The sequence below is a fragment of the Apodemus sylvaticus genome, chromosome 7 (genome assembly GCF_947179515.1).
Source record: "Apodemus sylvaticus chromosome 7, mApoSyl1.1, whole genome shotgun sequence".
NCBI classification, from domain to species: domain Eukaryota; kingdom Metazoa; phylum Chordata; class Mammalia; order Rodentia; family Muridae; genus Apodemus; species Apodemus sylvaticus.
The window spans coordinates 3,787,222-3,805,192 of NC_067478.1; the positions used below are offsets into that span (position 1 = coordinate 3,787,222).

The 17,971-nt window shown below is 47.2% G+C and overlaps 1 protein-coding gene across 1 annotated transcript in view; it reads right to left on the reverse strand.

Annotated features, from left to right (window-relative positions):
• Myrip (myosin VIIA and Rab interacting protein) overlaps positions 1–17,420 on the reverse strand; it is a 171,515-nt gene extending 154,095 nt beyond the window's left edge. Inside the window, exon 1 of the mRNA XM_052186959.1 lies at positions 17,127–17,420. The gene's annotated coding sequence lies outside the window, so the exon portion shown is untranslated. The remainder of the gene's footprint in view (positions 1–17,126) is intronic.
• Between the last annotated feature and the right edge of the window lie 551 nt (positions 17,421–17,971).

Consider the following 17,971-nt stretch of genomic DNA (forward strand, 5'->3'; position numbering starts at 1 on the left):
GTGAGCCACTCTGGTTTCTACCTGGAAGAAGGAAGCTCGGATGCCTGTGGATAACCCCGTGAGCAGCCCCTGCATGAAGGCAGAGATGAGTGAAGAAAAGAAAATGTGTGCTGGTTTCAGCCATGTTCAGGTTATCCCACAGAAGAAGAAAGTATCGCAATGACTTCCATAACAATAAATACATTCAAAGCCAGGACTCACAAGGGACAAGGGACAAAGGGAGGGATGGGAGCACAGACCTGCCTGGGTTAGGGGTGGGAGCACAGACCTACCTGGGTTAGGGGGTGGGAGCACAGACCTGTCTAGGTTGTTCTCTATTCCACAATTCCCCAACTTTGAAATTTACAGAAACAAGCATCAGAAAAAAGCCTTTTCCTCTGATCAATAGACTGACAAAAGTTTTGCAAATCAATACTAATTTCTTCCTTTAACTCAGCTGCAGATAATTAGTCTTGGATTATCATTTCTTCATATATAAGAGACTCAAACCCTGACCAACACATTCCCACAGGAATAGTCTCACCAGCAATGACTAATATGGCCATAGGTGACCAAGTGTGAAAGTAGTTAACACTACTGAATTGGACTTTTAATTAGATTATAATTAACTTAAACTTATTTAGCACTCAACTACTAGAAAACTCCTGGAGATATATGTGTATACATGTGTGTGGGGGGGACTCTGGTGTATAGCTATATTTTCTCTACATGTGTATTTCATGAAGTCTTGGATACAATTACTTTATTATATTTATTATATAATATTTATACAATTACTTAGATATAAACCAAATAATTATGATGACAATTTATACTTGAGAAATACATACTAGAATACAAACATTAGTTTGGACAAGGAGAGAAATGTGGTATCATTGCCTGTGTTCTTGAAGTTCCAAAGATTAAATGAATGTATTATCTTACGAAGAAAATATTTTTTTAATTGACTAACACGAAAGCACCAAGTAGAACAGGTCTGGGGAGGAAAAAAAATCAGAAATCAAGAGCTTGGCTTTCAAAAAGTTGCACAACCAGAGAAGACATTGGGTAAGGTGCTCAGGGAGCCAAGGGAGAAGCCTGGTCTAAAATTATCGTCTGGGTCTGGCAAGATGGCTCAATGGGTAGATTTGCTTGGCATCAAACCTGAGGAGCTGAGACTGATCCCCAGGACCCAAATCATGGAAGGAGAAAGACTCCTGAAGTCTGTCATTAAGTTCCTGCATGCACATGTACACACAAAACAAAAAACTAAAGAAGAGAAAATGAGACAGGGACCTCAGTCAGGGTAGCACACACCTGTAACCCTTCCACAGGTAGCCTCAGGTACATGGACTCCTGTCTTAAAAAATAAAAATAGAAAGAAAGACTTGGAGTTCACTGATGTAAGTGGATATCACTACAAACACCATGAGGTCTTCGGGAGGAAAAATAAACAAAGAGGCCAACTTATAACATGAAACAAGGATGTGACCTGTGAAAGAGAGGTTAAAGGTCATAAGTGATACAGAAAGTACTTCCTAGATGTGTCCATCAGAGATGCAGAAGATAGGAAAAAAATGGAGAAGTAATATTCAAACAGATGAAGCTAAGAAGCTGCCGAGAATTGATTAGGTGTCAATACACACACATCTCAGAAGCTCAGAGAATCCTGAGTGTTAGTGGAATAAAGGCAAAGCCATTATAACATGTACCCTGCTGAGACCATCAAAGACACAACGAAGGTACTAAATCAGTGACAAGAGACAAATTACAATACAAAAGGAGATGGCTAGGGCAGTGAACCCACATAAAAATGCTAAGTGTGGTAGTGTGTGCTTGTAATGCCAGTGTGGCAAGAACTGAGACAGTAGGACCCCTGGGGTTCACTGGCCAGCTGAGCTAGTCCGACGGTGAGGTCCAGACCAATGAGGAACCCTATCTCAAAAAAGTGGACAGTGGAAGTTGGAAGACAGTGGAATGTTATCAATAAATTATATACCCATGTACAAAATTAGAAGTCTTATATACACATGAAGGATTTAAGTTTTACCTAAAATTGGAAACACTGACATACAAATTAAATAGAAGGCCAATGGCAATTAAAGACCTGGAAATGCTGAAGATGGAAGTGAATTTGGTTCACATCAGATGTTTCAAGGCTAGTATGGATGCTACAGTGACTGTATAATAAATGCCAGGGAAGAGAAAGGGAGAATAAAGTTTCTGAGTAAGGAAAGAAGACATAGGACCTGGAGTGTGTGTGTGTGGGTAGATACGTGGTGTGCGTGTACATGTGAGTGTGCGTGTGTTTGTGTAAATCAATACAGACAACAGCTGGAGAGCCTGAGAACACAGCTCTTCCTGCCTGAGGATTCACTTTCCATGGTTCATTTACCTATTGTCAACCATGGTCTGAAAGTATTAAATGGAAAATTCCAGAAATCAGCAGCTCATAACATTAAATTGCACAGCATTCTAAGAGGTATGATGAAGTCTCACACCGTCCCACTCCACCCCACCTGAGGCATGAATCACTCCTTTGTCCAGTCCCCACAATCCCCCGTGAGTCACTCCTTAGCTGTCTTGGTTCTCCGATCAGCAGCTGGATCCTGGAGCTTGTATTCACGTGACCTGAAGTGTAAGAGGAGTGCTGTAAGGGAGGGGTAAGGGTAGGTTTCCTCCACTGTGTGGCAACACCACAGGGTACAGAGGAAACACAATACGCAAGGGTGGATTAGTTTTTCTCATTGTTATGATGAAGATACCCGATAAAAATGAAGGGTCCAGGCTGGGTGTGGTGGTGCACACCTGTAATCCCAGCACTTGGGAGGCAGAGGCAGGCGGATTTCTGAGTTCGAGGCCAGCCTGGTCTACAGAGTGAGTTCCAGGACAGCCAGGGCTACACAGAGAAACCCTGTCTCAGGAAAACCAAAAAAAAAAAAAAAAAAAAAAAAAAAAAAAAAAAAAAGAAGGGTCCATTTATCTTGGCTCACAGTTTGAGGAGACACAGTCCACCAGACAGGGACATCAAGACAAGCACAGTGGGGGGTGGGGGCGTGGCTGCTCTCATCACACACATATGGAGGAAGCAGAGAACCTGGTTCTCATCTCCCTTTCTCCTTCTTTTCCATCCTGGACCCCAGACCATGGGACAGTGCTGCCCACATTTATAGGGGCTCCCCTTGCCCCTCAGTCAGAACTTTCTGCAAATATTCTCACAGACATGCACACCCTCGTAGACACACCCAAAGATGCGTCCAGATGATCTAAAATCCAGCCAAGCCAGAGTCTGGCCGGGTACACTGCATCCTGTAGGCTCATGACTGTCATCTGTAGCTTTTGAGTGGCAGAATTGGAAGGTGGGGACTGCCCAAGACTGTCAGAGCCCTGATGATACGGTATGAGCCTCAGCCCTGATCCCTCTATTCAGGAGAGCAGGTACAATGTAACCAGCCTCCTGCTCCCGCATCCTCACCAGGTTACACCAGGTTACACCGGATTCTCAGGCCACAAACCAAAATAAGCCTTTCCTTCTTTAAGTTGCCTTTTGCTGTGTGTCTTGTCACAGCAGGAAGAAAAGTAACTACACAGTTCCAGCGCTGTCTAAGGCTTCAAGCACCTCAGCAGGTGCCTGGCTGGAGCCTCACAGATGAGAGGGATCACTGTATGTGGGGAGTAGAACAGCCACCCAAGCGAGCATAGGAAAATGGGGGGATAAAATCAAATACATTATTAAGTAGACACAGTTCACACTTAAACTTGCAGGTTAGGGATAAACAAAACAACTCCAGGCTTTACTGATACCTCCTAATGCTTTCACAAGTGAGATAAAAATATTCTGGGCTCTGGATGGTAAAAAAGGTAAGAGAAAGAGACGAGGCAGGGAAAGGCAAGGAAAACGAAGCCTCGTCTCGTTAAACACGGGCTTAGAAACAAATGCATTATGAGAAATTAAGAGGGCCAAATGTAAATTAAACTAAAACTCACTTAACACGTGGCTTTGAATATACCACATCCATCCCAGGCTCAGGACTTACTGAGGAAGAGAGGGGAGAAAGACCGTAGGATCCAGAGGTGGCGGGCCACCAGGAGGCAGTGATTTCCGGTCACAGTGTGGCAGCTGCACCTGTGAACTCACCAAGGACCGACAGCACACAAGACCTGTGCAAGCTCAAGCCGGACAAAATCCCAATAGGGAGAAGGGATGTGGGCATTAAGTCTCACCCCTAGCCAAGTAGCTACTCCGAAATTAACAGACGCTGAGCCAGAAGATGGCTCAGTTTTCTTTAAGGGTGTGTGTGGAGCCTGCTGGGATGACCACGCTCCAGGGGAGGAGTCAAGAGTAGAATCATGAATTGGATTTGATGGCTTTAGAAATAAGATATAAAATATTTTAAAAGAGTACACAAAATTGGGCAGGTAGGGAAAAGAGGGGGGATCTAGGAGGGGCTGGGGGGCACTGTCAAAACACACTGTATAAAATTCTCAAAGAACTAATAAAAAAACAGAAATAAAATAAATAAATAAAAGGAAATGTGCAAAACTAAGCTTAAAGAACACAAAGTAAAACTAGTTGGTCTTTATAGACTTCTCCATGACTGATGAATCAAACTGCCAAAGTAGCAGGAAGAAATGAAGCATTTTAGTAACACAAAGGACTAGGTGTGAGCTGTCTACTCAAAGGTATCTCTGCAACCAGTGACTGACTGTCCAGGACAACACTTAACGCTTAAACTCTTAAATGGTCATAAAACAAATGTCAACCGATTTTAAGAACCTGGAATCATGCGGACCCATCCTCTTTGTATTAAAGTAAAAAAGAAAATTAAAGTTCTATATTTAAAAAAAAAAAAAGTCGGGCAATGGTGGCACATGCCTATAATCCTAGCACTTGGGAGGGAGAGGCAGGCGGATTTCTGAGTTTGAGGCCAGCCTGGTCTACAGAGTGAGTTCCAGGACAGCCAGGGCTACACAGAGAAACCCTGTCTCAAAAAAACCAAATCAAAAAAAAAAAAAACAAAAAAAAACAAAAACAAAAAAACAAAAAAACAAAAAACAAAGACAAACAAACAAAAAAACCCTTCTAAACCATTAATTAAAGACAAAAGTATAGTGAAATGTTTAAGATTTGTGAACAGAAAAGTAACAAACATATCACAAAATATATGGTCACAAACCCCGCTGAAGCAATGGTTAGAACTGGCGTCTAGATGCACACACAAGATAAAAGGGGACGTCCGTGCTCCTGCCATCATCCGTGCTCCTGCCATCGGAGGAGACTTTTAAAGGCTCGCTGAGCACGGTGGTGCACTCTAGCAAAGCCGGTCCTGGGGGTATGGGTGGAGGGGGGGGGAGAACCATCATGAATTCATGGCCAGCCTGGGATACATAGAAAGACTCTGTCTCAAGATGAAAGAATTCGAGGGAGAAAGGGAGGGAGGGAGGAGGGGATTTTTAAAAAATGAGAACAGGGATTAATAAATAGAACAGTACAGTCGAAAGGAGAAAGCCAAAATTTGGTTCTTTGGTAAACAAAAATAATTTATGCCTTCAAGGAGATGAGGAAGGGTCCTAGGCTGGGCATGAGCGGAGGTGTGGGCAGAGCCCCCTCCTGCTACAATCCTCCTTTCCCTGGCATCTGGAAGGATCACACACAAACAGCAGCTGTGTGGAGATGCCAACCAGAAGGGCAAGCATTGGGTATCTGGAGCTGTGAATGGGAGGATTCTCACTTGGGAGGCACAGAGACCTCAGGGGAAATTTCCCACTGGACCACAAAGCTAGCAATGCTCTGACCAGCCTCATAAAGACTTGGCTCAAGGATGTAGTTATGGGGGGCCATTCCAACTGTTCTAATTAGAGAGGAGATTAAACTACAGAGGCTGTGCTGTGTACCAGCCCAGTAATCAAAATTCCTCAGGATTAGTGTGATGGTTTGAATAAGAACACCCCCCACCCCATAGGCTCATATGTTTGAACACCAAGTATTCAGTTGGTAGCACTGTTTGTGAAAGTTTAGGAAGAATAGCCTTGCTGGAAGAAGTTTGTCACTGGAGAGAGGCTTTGAGAGTTGAGAGACACATTGCATTGCCAGTTCACTCAGTCTGTTTCATGTTTGTGGTTTAAGATGTGAGCGCTCAGCTTGCTGAGGTAGCCGGTAGCCGCCATGCAGTGCCTCATCAGGAATGCAGCCATAAGCCCAAACAAACCCTTTCTTCTATAAGTTGCCCTGGACAAAGTGTTTTATCCCAGCAGGTTAAAAAAAAAGTAGCAAATACAATTAGTAACTTGTTTTTCAAAGGAAACAAAATAATGGAACCACACTCGTGTAACAAGAGAGCCAACAGTGCCTGCCCTGTTTCCTGAGGGTAGAGGGACACGGTGAAATGAAACTGCACATGGTGGGTGGAGACAAACTTAGAGTTGGAAGACACATGCTTGCACAGATCGAGCTACATAATTGCTACTTTTCTCATCCACTGTAGCCAGCTCACCTGACCAGAAAGAATCTAAGGAGAGAGAGACAGTGAGAGGTAGGGGCGGAAGTGGGAGCTGGGGTCATGTGGCATCTGTAGTCAAGAAGCAGGAAGTGATGAAGGCCGGTCCTCAGCTCACTGTCTCCTCTTGGTTCTGTCTAGGAGCTGGCCCTCGGATGTCACCAACCTCACGTAAAGTACGTCTAACATAATATAGAAACTGTATGCTCAGAGTCTGTTTCCATGGTTATTCTAAATTCCATCCATTTGAGATGAACCATCACTATGTTCAGAAAGGAACAGTAAAGAGGCATGGATTACCTTTCCTCCCAATTCCTGCAACACAACCCCAGCTTCTGGCTCCCAACTTCCCAGCCTACAAGACAACCCGAACTCCTAACAAAAAAGAGGAAGTCTGAGCACAGCACACAGCTATCTGAGCTGCTCAGACCCAATCAAAGAGCCACTGCTTAGGGACTTTGTGACAAACACCCACGGTAGATCCCAAGGCCAAGGGCTCTCCTGCCCTCCAGATACCTGTCCTCTAATCCTGCACACCCTGCATTGTTCACCCAAAAGTCTGCTCAATGAGACTGAGTTATGAGACCACAGCACGGCTACGCTCTTCAAAGCCAGAGAGCACGCATCTGTCTCCCCAAGGGCAGAACACAGTAAATCAAAACCACAAAGAGGCATTCCATAGGGTTTTTCTTATCTTCATGGGTGAGACACATCAATATACACACAAACAAACTCATAATCATATAGGAAGAATAACAGTTAAGATGAAAATACAAAAACAAGGGCTAAGAGACAGCTCAGAGAACAAAATAGTTACCATATAATCATACAATCTTGACTTCATGGTCCCCTGCAATTCACATCAAAAAAGGCACAGGACAGCACATGTTTACCCCACGTGTTGGGGGAGTGGGTACAGGCAGACACTCTCAACTCTTCCTTATAGAGATGTAAGGAATTCATTCTTAGGTACAAAGCAGGTGCAGAGTCTCTTTGTGAAGGACCTGGACACTTCCAAGCCATTAACCTCCCCAGCATGTTGTCTTCTTTCCTCTTTCCTCTTTCCTCTTTGCTCTTTGCTCTTTGCTCTTTGCTCTTTGCTCTTTGCTCTTTGCTCTTTCCTCTTTCCTCTTCCTCCTCCTCCTCCTCCTCCTCCTTCTCCTTCTTCTTCTTCAGAAATCTGCCTGCCTCTGCCTCCCAGAGTGCTGGGATTACAGGCATGTGCCACCACTGCCCGGCCCAGCATGTTTTCTTAACCTTCAAACCATATTATGCTGTTTTTGTCTCTCCACTGCCAGCAACTGACCAGAAACCCAACCATGTAACAACTTTGATGACACCATTGCATCGTGTCAACCCAACTGAGGTCCTCTGAATTCTAAAAGAAGAGATGAGGAAAAGAACCAATCGCCCAGTGTCAGACTCCATACCCCGGTCAGGTGACGAAGGATGACGCTTGAGGGAGCTGCTTCCTGGAGTGTCCTTGTGTGCACCTCTCACAATCTGCCCCCACGGAAGGTTCTGCCAAGCCCCTGGCCAATTAGCAAACGTTAGCCATTATCCCAAGCAGCTGAGTACTCGTGGAATGGTTAGCCAATAAAAAATGACAGGCAAGCACCTGCTACTTTTAAAACAACAGAATGGGGACAAGAACATAAGTGGACAGACAGCTCATTAGCGAGCGAGCATTTCCATGTGATGTTACCTCTTAGGCCAGGAAGGTTCCCAGCAAGTAGGGGTTGAAAGCGAAGGTTTTTCAAGCCTGTATCATCTGTGCAAAAAAGTAAAAGGCTGCTGGACAAAGAATGCAGCATTTTTAGAAGCAACTGCTGGGCTAGGGCTTTAATTTCCTCTCTTCTCCGCTCACGTGTAGTTCTATAGAACTCATGTGTCTTATCGTAATAAATTAAATCCTGTTAGTCTCAAATCCCACATCTCCCACGAACTACCCCATCTGGACAGTCCTGCCTCCGGCCTGTTCTTCATGACTCCTGATCAACTGATGCTCTTTGGAATGGGTCAGGCGCTGCTTGGGGTTCTACATCTTCATCAGCTCTTGGAAAGTTGCTCACCAATCCTGTCCCCTGAGCTCACAGAGATCCCCCTGCCTCTGCCTCCCAAGTGCTGGGATTAAAGACGTGTGCCCCTGAAAAATCTTAATTCAATTAATGAATCAACTCATTGGGAACAGAATGGAAGGAAAGGTGGCCTTCGGAAAGTGGGGGCCACTCCGTGGGTGGGGGGCCCAAGAGTACATGCAAGAGTAAATACATAACTTTATCCTTGAAAAAGATTATGTGATTTTTTTCATACTCTAATCTCTGTATATAATATCAAAATTAATTAATAGTGTCTAATTCAACTTTAGGGGTTTAAGAAAGGTATAAAGGAGGAACCTGGTAAAAATTAAACGAAGGTTATAATTTTAAAAACAAAGTCAAATGCTCACTGAAAGTATAAAATTTCATAGCATGCTAAAGCTCTACTCTAAAGCATTCTCTTTACTCTTTGTAGATCTTTGAACACATTGTTGTAGATTAAAGACAGGACCACAAACTAGGGGTTAAGATATTAATACTGTTGCTCTATTATGCCGGAGGTCCAAAATATTATAAATAACTATAAAGCGAAAAGAAACAATATCAACATTATTTGTGGCATGTTTGGCTTTCTACAAAAATATTCAGAAAAATCTATAAACCAACAAAGATGCTAGGAGAGAAGCATGTAACGTGTGGAGGTTAAGTCTTCATTGTCAGCTTGTCAGGGCTTAGTACCACCCAGAAAACACACATCTGGGGTGTCTGAGAGGGAGTTCCTAGTCTGGGTTAACTGAGGCAGGGAGATACGCTCTGTGGGCAGCACCATCCCATGTGTGGCCCATAGTGAATAGATTAAAAAAAAAAAAGGATCTGTACAGCTTCACCCCACACTCTGCTCCCTGATGTGTTTACTCTGTGACCAGCTGTCTTAGCTCCTGCCACCAAGACAGACTGCACCTTCAAGCCATGATCCAGCCTTTCCTTTCATAAGTTGCTTTTGTCCAGTATTTTTGTCACAGCACAAGAAAACCAAGTAATACACAAAGCAGTTACTATACATTGGCAATAACCAGTTAACGAATGTAATTATCTGCAAAAAGATCCCACTGGAAAGAACAGTAAAGCCAGGGAGTTGCTGGGGAATGGCTGAAAACATTCCCCACCTTGCCCCGCCCAGTCCTGCCCCCACCCCACCTGCCCATGCCCCAAGTTCTGCCATAGTTTACTTTGGATCTGTAGTTTACAGAAAGGACACTTCCCATCCTTTTTTTTTTCCTCTGTTGGCGCATCTTACAGGATGGGATCTCTCTACAAACGTTCCTTTTAGATGGTAATGAAGCTTTGTAACATTCTCCAGGAAGCTCTAGGGACCTGTATTGGATGCTTAAGGTGTGGTATACACACAGGACAGAATACACCAGTACTAAGGCAGGAACCAATGATTCTGCGACACAGGAGAATTTAAAAACCATAACTAAGTAAAAAGAAGCAAGACGGCATTTGTTGTGTTGCTGGCCGATCCCAGGGGTAGGAGTTGCCCAGGGTGAGCAAGCGCAGTCTGGAACTGGCGAGGGATTGCTGTTACAGGTGCTTTGTACTTGGCAAAGTGGGGCGTGTACTCGGGAGTGGGGCTCATGCTGGGCAGATGTTTTCTTCTGAAAATAACAAGGTTGTTCTGAGGATGAGACTGTGCTGTTTTCTTACTGCACGCCCTGGGTTTACTTCGAACTCTGAATTACAAGTGTTAACTGAGTGAATTGAGCCACGTGTGAATTATACCTCCTTGCGGATGTTAATTTTAAAATGATATAAACAACTCTAAAGCATCCAATACAAGTCCCTAGAGCTTCCAGGAGAATGTTACAAAGCTTCATTACCATCTAAAAGGAACGTTTGTTGAGAGATCCTGTCTGTGAGTAAGATGTGCCAACAGAAAAAAAAGGATGGGAAGTGTCCTTTCTGTAAACTACAGATCCAAAGTAAACTATGGCAGGACTTGGGTAGGGGGCAGGTGAGATGGGGGTGGGACTGGGCGGGGCAAGGTGGGAATGAAGGTGGGCGTGACAGGGCAGGGCAGGTGGGGGCAGGGGCGGGGCAGAAGATCCTAAAATTCATATTCAAGTCTTAAAGGGTCTGGAGTGGATATGAAAGTTTTGAAGAAAAAGTCTTAGGCAGGATGATTTATTCCAAAGTTTTGGTAATTAAGTAAACTGGTATTAACCCAGGAATCACAAGACAAATGGGACAGAAGAGAGTCAAGAGGCAGATCCAAAAGAAAATCGAACCAGAATCAGTATCTGGCTGAGACGGCAACAGATAAATGAGAAAATAACAAATTACTCATTCCGTGATAACAAGATAGATGGTTTCCATTACAGAAAGCCATCAGACCTCTGGCTTAGATGACAGAAATACAAACATCAGCAGAGTCTCACTGCAGAACTGCAAAGGCTGTGGACTCCCACAAGGGTGGTGTCCTAGGGCAGAGGCGATTCTGGTGTAGCTGGCCTGGTGGGATCAGCAATGGGAGGGAGGGCCCAAGCGGCCACAGTGAAGGGGACAAGCATTACACTGTTCCCATCACTGTTATTAAATTACCATTATTAGTCTGACCTGGGCCCAGAAGAGGAATCTGGGAGTGAGAGGACCAAGGCATGTGGTCAGAGGTGAAACGCCTGCAGAGAGCTATAAGGTATCAGAACTTTGAGGGCGGTCGCTAAGATGGGTCAAACCTAAACCAGTCATAGTTGAAGACAGGAGAAACAGGAACTCCCAACATGGTGCACAGGAAAGAGGAGTGTCACAGAGGCCTGAGATCATAGTCTACAAACCCCACCGAACAAAACACCACAGAGACAGGCTGGTCAAGAATTATCCAATCTGGGAATGCAGACTCTAGACACTCACATATGACCACAGGATTTATCAAGGACATGTACTGCAACTGGTGGAGATTTCTTATTATCCTTCAATGGGTAATGTTTAAACCCAGGTGAATTAAAGATGAATCCCAAAGGCCTAAGTTCAAATCCCCAGAAGCCAGATAAAGAGACAGACACTGAAGAAAGCATCTGTAACCCCTGCTGTGCTACAGCGAGCCTGGGAGAAGAGATGAATTGCACCCAGAAGGCCAGCTAGCCTGTCTGCGCGAAGACCAGCACCAAAGGTGGTTCTCTGACTTCCACACACATGCTTGGTATGAGCAGACATGCAAACATACATCATACATACATACACACAAATAAACATCATAATACAAACCCACACATCATATCTAGACACATTACACATGAATATATGAGTCATACAGACACACACAAAGTATTTTTGCTTTAGGTTGTTGTTTCTTAAGAATGAACAAAACTACTGTGGTGGTTTGAATTAGAAATGTCACCTGCAGGCTCAAGTATTTGAATCCTTGGCCCCTCCCCACTCTGCCCCCCCCCCCCCAGTTGCTGGTGCTGTTTGGGAAGGCTACTGAGCCTTTAGGGCATCGGCACCTTGCTAGAGGAAGGAGGTCACTGGGCGCGGGCTTCAAAGGTTCAGAGCCTGGTCCTACGTCCTCTAAACTCTCTTGGCTTCCTGTATGATGAAATGTGATCAGTAGCCTTCCTACAGCCACACCTCCCCCAGCATCAGGGACGCACTACCTTTCTGGGACATTATGCCAAAATAAACTCCTTGCCCCATAAATAGATTTTGGTAATGGTGTTTTATCACAACATTAAAGCTAAATATTAAATCTACAACAGTCAATGAACATCAACACATCTTTAGAGGTCAAAAAAATAATAATATCACAGAACCAGGTAAGACAGACTTCCACTGCAACTACACAGAGAGGGAGCAGCTAGTGATAGGCAAGCACTTGGTCTCAGCGTGGCAGGTGGCATGGATTTTTTGGATTTGGTTTTTCCGAGACAGGGTTTCTCTATGTAGCCCTGGCTGTCCTGGAACTCACTCTGTAGATCAGGCTGACCTCGAACTCAGAATTCCACCTGCCTCTGCCTCCCAGAGTGCTGGGATTACAGGCGTGCACCACCACCGCCCGGCCTGGAGGCATGGATTTAACTCCAAGTCCTCAAACATCCCTGTCAGAACTTCCCCCAATGCTCAGGAAGAGTCTTCGATCTCTGGCTCCCAAGTACAAGTAACAGATGCCAAGGAGCCCACAGAATGGTAGGAAGCTCTCACCACCTTCCAGGAGGACACAAACATCTGGGGAAGCCAGCTTGGGGACTCAGCCTTGACCTGCACTTTGACTCACATAGTGTGTGAACTTGGAAAGAGCACTGAGCTTTTGAAGTCCAGCTTTGCCTGTCACTGAAAGGCTGTTGTCCTCACACCTGGAGGGGAGGCACTATACAGTACCCAGTGCACACAAAGACAGCCCTCACACCTGGAGGGGAGGCACTATACAGTACCCAGTGCACACAAAGACAGCCCTCACACCTGGAGGGGAGGCACTGTACAGTACCCAGTGCACACAAAGACAGCCCTCACACCTGGAGGGGAGGCACTGTACAGTACCCAGTGCACACAGAGACAGCCCTCACACCTGGAGGGGAGGCACTGTACAGTACCCAGTGCACACAGAGACAGTCCTCACACCTGGAGGGGAGGCACTGTACAGTACCCAGTGCACACAGAGACAGCCCTCACACCTGGAGGGGAGGCACTATACAGTACCCAGTGCACACAAAGACAGCCCTCACACCTGGAGGGGAGGCACTATACAGTACCCAGTGCACACAGAGACAGTCCTCACACCTGGAGGGGAGGCACTGTACAGTACCCAGTGCACACAGAGACAGCCCTCACACCTGGAGGGAGGCACTGTACAGTACCCAGTGCACACAAAGACAGCCGTTCTCACCCCAAGGTGCTACATCTTCACTGTCAAGTGCACCTCATTTGGAAGCACAGGAGACACACCTCTGGCCTGTCTGTCCAGGGTGTTTTCAGAGAAATTTAACTGAGGAAGGAAGAGCCGACCTGAACGTGGGTGGCACTGGACCACAGACTGGGGTGAGCCCCAGCATCACCTCTCCATTTCCTGACTGTGGGTGCAGATGTGAGATCAGCAACCTTACATTCATGATCCTGCAGCCACACCTGCCCAGTCATGACGGACAGCGAGTGTCCTGGGATTGTGAGCAAAATAAATCCTTCCTTCCTTAATTGCTTTCATTTCAGAGTGGCGAGAAAGAATACAGTCACCAAAAGAACACAGCACTCCAGACAGCATCTGGTGACCGGACGACACGAGTCGACACGGGCTAGCACACGGGGCTGCCTCGCTTAGCCTTCGCCATGCCAGATTCCGCATCCCTACCTCCTCCTCCTCCTGATTTGAACTCTCCCTATAAGATGCTGAGGGAACTTATCCCAGTAACCCATCCATTCTTTACAGCTTGCCCGAGATAGTACTCTGTGAAAGGATCCATTGGCCTTAAGAAAGAAACCTTCAAACCTTTGGAGATTCTATGTTGTTGTAAAACACAAATACCCAGCCAAGCTTTCTCTAATACCTCAAGGATATGCCACCAGCGAGCGTCCCACAGGACTGAGGAAAAGGCAGCAGCGGCTCAGCTCACAAAGCAGCCCCCAAACCCCGGTGGATTCTATCCATGGACTTAGCAGCAGGGGCCAAAAAGGGCCTTCCAATCAGAGAGCCGAAAACAGTTTTTGTAAGAACTTTCTGGAGACCCTGGGCTGTTGGATTTTCTCCAGGTCATGACAGTGGGTGCGCATCATCCACAACAGGCCATGAAGGAGATGAAATGTTCTGATTCCATCCAACTTTTAACTCTGAGGAATTAAAAATAAAGTCATTCATACTTTTCACTTACGTTACACCATTTAAGATGTGTACCATTCAAATGTTCCCAGTGGAAGAAAAACTCAGGGAGTGAACTGAACTCCACTGGCCAATGTCCTCTAAACCTGGGTCTGCTTACCACCCATCAAAGAACACTGATCATTCTTGAATAGTGGGGCAGCCAACTGGGAGCCTAAGATCAAACTATTCCAATTAGTCTGCCGTAGATAAATGGCTCTTGGTTTGAGCTCATTAAAAAGAAAGGTTTAAAAAAAAAGCCAGAGAATGGCTCACCCCATTAATCCAGTACTCCAGAGTCTGAGGCAGGGGGGGACACCACAGGTTTGCGTTCAGCCTGGACTATATAGAGAATCCATGAGCTGTCTTAAAGGACAAAGACCTATGAAGGTCTCATTTCAGCTTAATAGGCAAATGATGTGATAAAGATGAAATAAATGTTGCTTGGCCAAACTAAACAAGGTGACAGTTGCTTCTGGAGCCGCTGCCTTTCATGAATTACAGGGAAATTATGAAGCTTTTTGTCCTTAATCTTACATAGGTGTGGCTAGTCTATTAAAAGCCATCAAATATACACTCTAAATATTTACGTATTTCATTTTGTTTTATCTGTGTATACATGCCTGGGTGTGTATATGTGTGCCATGTGTGCTCTATGCCTGCAGAGGTCAAAATAGGATGTCAGATCCCCTGGAACTGGAGTTACAGATGGTTATATGCCAACACACAGGTGCTGAGATCCGAACCCAGGTCCTCTGCAAGAGCAGCCAGTGGTCTTAACTGCTGAGCTGTCTCTCCAGCTCTAAATATACACTTTTGAGCTATAAACCTTTTTGTAATTATACTTTAATCACATGTTAAAACAAATTGGACAAGGGCTGAAGAACATTTCTGCTTTACCTGAACTCTGAGATAAGACCATTTCAAACACAATCAGAACTAAGCAGGCAAAAATGGAGGAGGTGTGTGTGGGGGGGGGGGTACTGTTTCCATGAGGCACTGTATGGCCAGAGAGAATCAAATTGATCTGAATGCCAAACCAGTCACATTTTCTTACCCCGCCCCACCTTACCACCGCCCTACCCCACCCCAGACAAATCTATAAGACTGCTAATTTAAATTACCAGATGTGGCTAGCAGTTCATTTTCTGATATGTGAGTGAATTCCATCCTTCCCTCTCCCACACAAAAAGATAAAATCCAGATCTCAAAAAGACTCCTGCCGCAGGCATCATCTCCAAAGAGCCATACATGCTTGATGGTATATACACATGTGCCCAGAAACAACCATACATCACGGGGTGTGTGTGTGTGTGTGTGTGTCAATTTCTCCTTATACCTCCAGAGAGTCCCCAGCTAAAGAGACACAACTTCTGGTCCAGAGGCACCCCCTCCATAGGTGGGGGGAAAAGATCAGGAAAACAGCTACCTACTGGATTCCAACCTGAAGACGGAAAGCAGTCTTCAAAGCTTTACCGAAACTAAATATCTCTAGAAAAATATCTTTATTTAGGTCTGCAAACAAGGGCCCTGATGTTGCTGTCAAATCCTTGAAATCACCTCATTTCCAGACACTCCACCGCAAGAACCCTTGCTGCATCTCCCCTCTACCCGGTACCACGACCCCAGTGCTTTTTCACATTCTACCCCCGGAGCCCCAAGAGCTAAAAAATATCCAAAGCTGCAGCTGGAGGTCAGAGGGTGAGAAGGACATGTGGGAACGGGGAAATGGCAGGGCAGGAGAAACAACCCCTTCCCTGGGAAAGATAATAAACAAAATGTATATTACAGGGTAGGGGGTGGGGCGGACGGAAATGTAGTCCATTTTCAAGGAATTTTAGGAGCGGATGGGAGAGATCCTTAGAGAACTGCCTTTCGGCGTGCCAGATTCCCTTCCCAGCCCTTTGGTGTGTTTTGGAAGAGCGGCTGGAACACACGACCCGAGGACAAGGTTTATCTGGGAAGCCAAACACAACCTATGTAAGCACTGGCACTTAGCAGAGTGCTCGACTCCACACTCTGCAGAAACATCAGTCAATTAAGTGACCTGAAGAGGATGGAGCCTCGGATGCCGCAGCTGTGAGGGGTCCCACCACACAAACGCTCCACAGCACGCTCACACGGAAGATGGCCAGACGTTACCCCCAAAACCTCTATCTAGACCCTGTGGATGAACTCGAGATCTCAACAAGTCTCCTGTCTTTGAAGATAGGAGGAAATAGAGAACAGGATGAAGGGACACCCCGCCCAGTGCCTCACCAGCGCACCTCTCCTCCTCTGGCAGTCCAGGGCTGAACTGCCTTGGGGGTTAATGCTGTGCCCTGGTCGTGACCTTCGGCAAGTCCCTAATTAGCACCATTTTACAAACATTTAAGAGTCTAAAAGAGTCATGTGGCCAGTGCTGGCCAGTTGCTGGGTGCGCACCGGGTGGTTTGAGGCGCCCGCCGGTGCGCGGATCCCTTAGCAAGGTGCGCGGCGCACCGCAGCCTGAGCGCTACGTGGCCATCGGGGAAACGCAGGGGTCAGCTCCCGCCCCCGCAGCCACGAAAAGGGGCGGATCTGACTCTGTCAAGGCTAAGTCCAAGTCCCCACCGTCCCCTCCGCAGAGGCAGGCTGGCCATGTCCCGCAGCCTTGGCCCCGGACGTGCACCAGGTGCGGGGGGAGCGCGCGCGCGACATCTTCAGACACCCACCCCAAAAGTTGCGGCAACGTGGCAGGGGAGCGTGGCATCGAGCTGCGGACGCGGAGGGGAGGGCTCGAAGACTCACCCGGGGTGGCCGGCCTGGAGTGGGTCCGCGGCGGGGCTCATGGATGGCGGCCAGGCTCAGAGCCACCGCGCCTCGGATGGCTCCGGGTCACCTGCCGCAGCCTGCGTCCAGCGCGCGATCCCGAGGCTGCAGATCGCCGGTGCGCTGGAGCTGGGGCCGCAGTCACAGCGGGAGCCGGGCAGCGCGGGCAGGACGAGGGCGCGCGGCGGCGAGGGAGGCGCCCGCTCCAGGCTTCCAGCCAGCGCCAGCCCTAGCCGCTGCGGCCGCCGCCACCTGCCGGCACCGCTGACCGCCAATCACAGGCGCCCGGGGCCGCGGCGCGTGCGGAGGCGGGGCGGGGGCGCGTGCGGGGCGGCTGGCGGGAGCGGCGGCGACACCAGCGCGCCTGCGCCGGGACACTGGCCGCCTACCCCGCGGGTTCCTCCCGAGCTCCCCGGGTGCGCGGGTGGCACGCGCCGGGAGGGGCGGGGCGCATAGGAAAGAGGCGGGGTTGGAGCTGCGCGCACCCGGGACGCTGCGGGCTGCGGCGCAGTGCGGTGCGGGGGTCGAGATCGTGAGCATCCCCACTCAACCAGACCCAACTTCAGGTCATACCTAGTGTTAAAGTCAGGCTCTGCATCCTTGGAGACCTGCCCGTTTGAGGGATGGGTCACCGCAACCTGGGCCTTCCTAGTCCTAGGAACAGCGCGATCTGCTGGCTCCAGACTCACCAAAGACTCGTGGCGCTCCCGCATCAACATCTCTCACTTCACTGTCCCCCCAACCCCTAGGTATTTTTAAGACACGGTTGTGATTCCGGTCTGGATTCCGTTCTTCTCCAGGGAATTTACTGATCTAGCCACGCT